The 6946-nt window shown below is 33.4% G+C and overlaps 1 pseudogene across 1 annotated transcript; it reads left to right on the forward strand.

The window, feature by feature from the left end:
• Positions 1–267: 267 nt before the first annotated feature.
• LOC115976654 lies at positions 268–5462 on the forward strand (annotated as a pseudogene). Its single transcript, XR_004088351.1, has 6 exons — positions 268–498; positions 1908–2145; positions 4510–4677; positions 4805–4851; positions 4940–4980; positions 5086–5462. The product of XR_004088351.1 is annotated as a protein FATTY ACID EXPORT 1, chloroplastic-like (transcript).
• Positions 5463–6946: the final 1484 nt, after the last annotated feature.

Consider the following 6946-nt stretch of genomic DNA (forward strand, 5'->3'; position numbering starts at 1 on the left):
TGCATGGCCTTAATGCCCTAAGAGGACTAAAGACCCAAGATTGTTCTAAATCAAGATGAAAATTCTGAGGAGATATTGGTGAGTATTGTATATAGTTCGCCACCTATATCATATTACCATGTAACTTTTTCCTCCATTGTTTGTTGAGATTCACACAATTTTGAACATAATTGACACCTCTTGTTTTGAAGTTTTGTTAGGTTTTCATGGAAGATTGTTCTAAGGAAAAGGGATTCCTTTAGCTAAACATCTTTTCCTGGTGAGATGTCAGAGTTTTAATGTGATGAAATCCATGATGATGTCAAAGCAACAAAGAGAGACATTGAATTAGCCATTAAATTTGCTTAGTGTCTCATTGTGTGCCCTTTTTTGAATCTGTCTTTCTTATAGGTCACACACGTTTTCATTGCAATGGTTTATAGCTCATGACATGCGCCTATGATATCTACTAGCTCATGAAAACTTGCTATAGCTCTAAGATTTGAAGGATTGCCAGAGGTGAATATTTGACAAAGCAAAATTTTACTGCTTGCCACATGTTTGGCAGTGAGCATATGCATAGCTACTTCAAAATTTTCCAAACCCGTAATTATTAATTCCATAGTTATTGTAATCCAAAATAACAAACTTCAATTATTTGTACTCAGTGACGCTAGAGAAGATAGATATAGTTTTGGGTGTGAAGGCTATATGTTCTTAAATCTCATTTTACACTTAAAAACCTTGACTCCTCCTGGATATTAATTAGGCTAAGTCTGCTAAATGAACCCTTTTGACTTTTAGATTTAGTTACTTTTTACTATCATTTTCAAGGTTTTGGATACTTCCTATAGGTTTTTAATTTTTGTTACTTTTTACTATCTTCTTCCCATTTTTGGTTCCCCTATTCGGCTTCTTCTTCCCATTTCTGGTTCTTTATCTTCATCACCATCTTCGTTCGTGTTCTTCTTTGGAACTCAAGTTCCATGTGGCAAAAATTCATCTCAGCAATTAGGTAGTGTTTGATATGCTGACTTTGGTTTTATATGTGCTTCTCTACAATTGGTTGTTTGTATTGGAGGTTTTCACGTATACCACTTTATGTTATTGATCTGATTTGATAACTAGCTATTAAGGTTAAAATGCAATTCTGTGCATGTGGTTTTATGGAATTGTCACATGACAAAGTTAGAGCATCTCTTGGGACTTTTGAAGGTCCTTTTATTTTTGGTTTGTTTTGGTAAGTTAGAGGTCGGGTTTTGGTGCGATGGCCGGTGCCTTCCATTAAAAAATAGGTCGTGTAATTGGGTTTGGGAAACAGCCTCTCCAAAAACATGGGGGTAAAGCTGCTTACTAATTATTTCTCCCAAACCCGGGAAAAAGTGGGAGCTTTGTGTATCGTGTACGACTTTTGTTTTGCTAAGTCACGCACGCACGCACCTAGTTGGTTTTTCGTCCATGACCTTACCTGCTCCCGTTCTTATGGGAAGAAAGTTCCTTTTGAAGTTGAGGTCATTGACTTGGAAAGTACAATTTTTTTAATGGGGTATCGATCGCTTCCATATTTATCCTCAAGTTTTTTCATATTTTCAAATTATGTTTTTCACTTTTTATATATGTGGCCAACTCTTACTAGTCTGTTAAGGATCCATAGTCGATCCCAAAATGTTTGGGATTAAGGCTTGGTTGTTGTTGTTTTTCGCTTTATGTCTAAAAAAAATACTGCTTTATATGGTTAGACTGCTTATAGAGTAGAAGGGCATTGGCTAGTACAGTTCCTATGCATTAATGTGTGTTTATCTATTGTTTCAGTATTTGCTAAAAGGTTAGACTTCTTTATGTGTGCAATTGTCTTGTTATTTAAATTGACTGTCTAATGGAACAATTACATGAGGTTAACTAAAAAAAGTTTGTTATCTGGTCTATAGTTTGTATGAGCCTTGAAGGGCATGGGACAGATGCTACCAGTTCTGAGATTAAGACTACTCTAAGTTATACAGCTGATGCATCGAAATTGCATGTTGAAGGGATGTCAAAGTCATATCCAGATATAGAAGAAGATGTTACTGGAAATTTGGGATCAAGTGAGCCAATGCAAGAAAATGGTGTTATTCAACAAAAAAGGGCAGTGAAAATCCATGATTTTTTTTTTTGGCATCCCTTATGGTGAGTGCACATCAATTTAGCAAAAACCTCAATTGTTAACTTCACTACATCAAAGAGATTTGATAGATTACACTCACCTTTTTTTAACATGAAATTATTTAAGGTTTTATTCAGCGCTAGTTTTACCGGTCATCTTAAGTTGATTAAAATTATGTCAAACAAAAATTTCAAAGTTTTAAAAAATTCTTTGATTGGTCAACTGTCTTATCCCCAATACTCAAGACCTTAAAATGCACTTAAAAACACTAAGCATGAGTGATCCTTAGCCGCCATATTTTTCTTTAAGAAAATCATTAATCAGATGTAAAGTTGTAGAGTAGTTCATAGAAGCATTTTAAGATAGAAGTAGATCAAAAGGGAATAAGGGGTTGAGTTTCATTCTCTTTCTTTTGGAAAATGGGTCTTTGTAGTTTTAAATCTTAGGTTTATTTTTCTCTTACATATCGCCGGTATACATCCTGTCTACTACAACTGTTCCCTTTCTTTTTCTTAAATGTCTTTGCTACTTTAAAAAAAAAAAAAAAAACATAGAATAAGCAAGTAGGTGACTTAAGCATCATATATAAGTTGTAGGATCAAGTGGAACTAGAAGTACATATACTGTAATGTAAAATTTGTTTTCATCTGCCATTGTATTTCGATTTTAATTTGCATGCTGAGGAAATAGACCTATTAATAACATAAGGGATAGGGAAACTCTGATGGTTTCAATTCAAAGAAAGTATTACAACTAACATGAAAACTTGGAGAGTTATAGTGGACTGCTTTACATCTTTAACCTGGGAAAAAGGACCAGGGGAAAAGAGAAGAAAAGAGCATGGATCAAAAACTTTTCATTGTATAGCTTGGTAATTTGGAATGGAATCTTGTTTAAAACGCTAGAATTCTAGATTGGCCTGTTAGTATGACATAAGATATCTGAAAGCTATGAAATATCATGTCCTTGTTTAAACTGAAATTTCACCGGGTGGCTTGTCTCCTTCAAGTCTTGGGTTTATGAAACTTCAACTTTTATTAGGGATCTTTTAAGCACCTCTTGGCCTTGCAGCATTGAGGGATACTGGGTCTTGTATAACCAAATACTTTAGAATTGAGCACGGGGAGAAAAGGTTTTGGAAATAATTGTCTTAAAGAGAGCTGTTGACCTTATTTGTTGGTTCAATCTTGTCAATGATTCATGTGGCCATGTTGAATGTTGTGGATCATATGGTAACCTAATTGACATCTTGAGGATGTCAAAATCGGAATTCTATGGTTGGTTGTTATTCATCCATGCAGTTTTTGAACAATTTTTTATTCAATTTATTGTAGTCTTAATAGTTAATATGGGAAATTTTCTAATTCTCTTGCAATGGTTTTAGTTATTTTTCAACTCTTTTTAGGCAGGCATTGTTTTGCAAAATTTACTTTGGGCAATGTTCACACAGCCTTTTAGTTATCTTAAATGTCACTGTTGGATTTAAATCTTGAGTATATTGAGAAATTATTTGTCATGAGCAGAATATTGTACTTCTTAGAACATTTTTCCTGTTTAAAAAATTGACTGATATACTGGATTAGTTGGTTATGATTTCTGTGATATATAACATATGAGCTATTGTTCAATTGGTACTTTCTCTTCCCAAATAATGGGATAAAGAGTGAGGTTGTGGGTTCAAGATTTATTTATTTATTATAATTTTTTTGATGCATCTAATAGGTCATGAATCCGCAACCTAACCTTACACATAGAACTTATAAGGGGAGTATGTGGCAATTGAACTAGTCCTCATTGGCAACCAGTTACTAGTAATATGCATCTCATTCAAAAGACCAAGCTTTGATATTAGACCTTGATAATTCTGATACATGAACGATGATGATCAGATGAACTGAAGTCTGCTAAGGAGTAATAGACTCCTAAAACACCAGTTGAGAAATGCAATTTTATATGACAAGCTGTTCAAAGTTGACCCCTTACTCAAAGTATTTTTATTTTTGCAGTTGTTTATGATTATTATTATTGACATGAATCCGTTGGAGCATTGTCTTCATTGCAATATCGAAACTACTCTCACCTGCTACAACTTTTGTACGTTTGCTGATTGAGACCACACACACACACACACACATACACACACACACACATATATATATATATATATATATATATTTTTTTTTTTTTTTTAAAAAGTGTTCCAATTAAATATTTTAGCAGCATTTTGATTTGTAAATACTCCACTTCTGTCCACATTGCTAGTGATATGTATGTTAACAGTACACATACCTGCTCACATATCTTTTTCCCACAGGATATATATATATATATATATATATTTTTAAATGCATACTTATTGAGAACTTTTAACTTGTATTTTGTTACAGGTGGACTGGTTTTAAGTGGTGGACTTCTTGGTTTTGTTTTCTCAAGAAATCTTGCAACTCTGAGCACTGGTGTGCTCTTTGGAGGTGCTTTGCTAGCTCTCAGCACGTTTAGCTTAAAGATCTGGAGGCAAGGAAAATCCAGTTTGCCCTTCATTCTAGGACAAGCAGGTTCTGATTTGTCTGTGACTTCAGTCCAGTTTTAGTCTTGATATATGTTCTGTTATTGCCTGTATTTAAGTTATGGATATTTTGGGAGATATTCCTATACTAACTTCGTATACCTCTAATTTTGTAGCACTCTCAGCGGCGCTTCTTTGGAAGAACTTTCAGAGCTACTCATTGGTATTACATCACATGAGCGGAAAATTCATCTTACTCATTGGCTAGTTGATTCATTGTTTCTAACTTTATAATTGTATTGTGGATGCAGACAAAGAAAGTATTTCCAACAGGTTTTTACGCTGCTATTAGGTATTGCAATATCTGACTGCCAATGTTTTTTTCTTTTGAAAAGAGAGTTCAGTTTCTAGAATCTATTTTGAATCTAACTGTATTCTGTGTTTTTGTCCTTAAAAGTGCTGCAATGCTCTGCTTCTACTCATATGTGCTGATCTCGGGAGGGAACCCACCACCAAAGAAATTGAAGTCATCTCCAAGTTTTGCATCATGATGAGAACACCTAAGGTATGATTATTAGATATGGAAGGTTAGGATTTTGTTTGATTTAATGTTGTATTGTGAATTCAATGGGGGTTATTATAGATGAATAATGTTGAACATGCTTATTTTTATTCGATTACTAATTTGATAGAATTATGTAATTTGTGTATGGTCCCTAGTCATATACATCTTGTATACTTGTGTGACTCGGTTATTGTTATTGGGTGTCAATTCTTGTTATTAATAAAACCTTATTACTTATGAAAAATAAATGTTGAACGAGCTTATATTAACACAAAGTAGGTAACTATGAGTTGAGCAAATGTGTATTTTGTCAGATAGAACGCAGGATTAACTGTCCTGTTTGCTTTATGTAAATGATTGCCTGAATTATATTTCTTAGGGAATAATGTCACGAGTGAAGTTGAGATTAAAGGGTTCCAAATCACATTTTGGGATTAAAATATGAAGCCCGGGCACCATTGGTTTTTAAGCAGTGGCCAATTTCAATGAGTAATGTTTTTGTGTAAAGCTTTAAATGTATGTTTTTCAATTAACTACAACCACATGCTTGCATGCCATTTATCAATGAAGCATAAGCAGTATTATAATTTCTTAATTAAATTCAATGCAACTATATGACGTGTTTAAATTTAATGTACTCTATTTAAGGAATTGTACAGGGTAGTGGAATGTACTAGAAATGCCATGTACACACTTGACCGCCAAAAAAAGAGAAAAAAACCCACAACTTTTCCTTGTAGCCGTAGGTCCATGTGAACTCTATGAAGATAGAACGCCTTGAGTAACGGATAACATCAGGTTTTTTCTGTCATACGTGAATTTACCCATGCTTCAATAAGTTTCTAATTAAATGATAATTGCGGATTTTATTTTTTGAAAAGAAAACACATGCACGCACACAATGAAGAGAGAATGAGGTTTTAACACAATAACACACCACAAACAGTTGATATTATCTATAAAACAACTGAGCTACTTAATTATTAATTATTTGGGTTATGGTATTCTGAAATTAGTAAGTTAATCATGCATATTTGCTTAAAGAGGTACATGGTCTTATTAGTGAGAAATTAAATTATAGTTTAATTAGTGATGATGTACCTAACAATATCTCTATGGAATCAATATGGAGACATGGTAGTAATTTTTCAATTGAAAATTAGTAATGTATATGTGAGAACTTCAATCTGAGAGGAACAAGATTTAAAAAAATTAAAAAAAAAAAAATCCTTCGGTGGTAGCGAGTCCCAAGGTAGAAATTCAATTTTGAATGTCTCCCAAATCTAAGGGACTTACAATGAGGGGTTTTCAATGAGTGTTTTCTTTGGTTGAATTCATGGAATTGCCATTTAATTTAACTAGTTGCAAACTCTCACCATGCACGGGAAGGTTACTATCATATTTACAAACTCCAAATCAAATTACAAACAGTCGAGCTTTACCGTTAGAATCAATTGTAAGTTGGACTATAAAAATGAGTAACGAAATCAATTGCAAGTTACAAACCATCCGGCCTCTTATTGGTATAACAAAATCACTTGCAAGATCTAATTTTGTCTTGATGGATCAAGTGTCAATCCTTCATCTAGATTTTCAAGTATCCAGATAAAGAAATATGTTTTGATAATTCCGGTCTCTTATTAGTAACAAAATCACTTGCAAGTTCTAATTTTGTCTTGATGGATCAACGGTGAATCCTTCATCTAGATTTTCAAGTATCAAGATAAAGAAATATGTTTTTGATAATTAGTAA

The sequence above is a fragment of the Quercus lobata genome, chromosome 2 (genome assembly GCF_001633185.2).
Source record: "Quercus lobata isolate SW786 chromosome 2, ValleyOak3.0 Primary Assembly, whole genome shotgun sequence".
Lineage (NCBI taxonomy): Eukaryota > Viridiplantae > Streptophyta > Magnoliopsida > Fagales > Fagaceae > Quercus > Quercus lobata.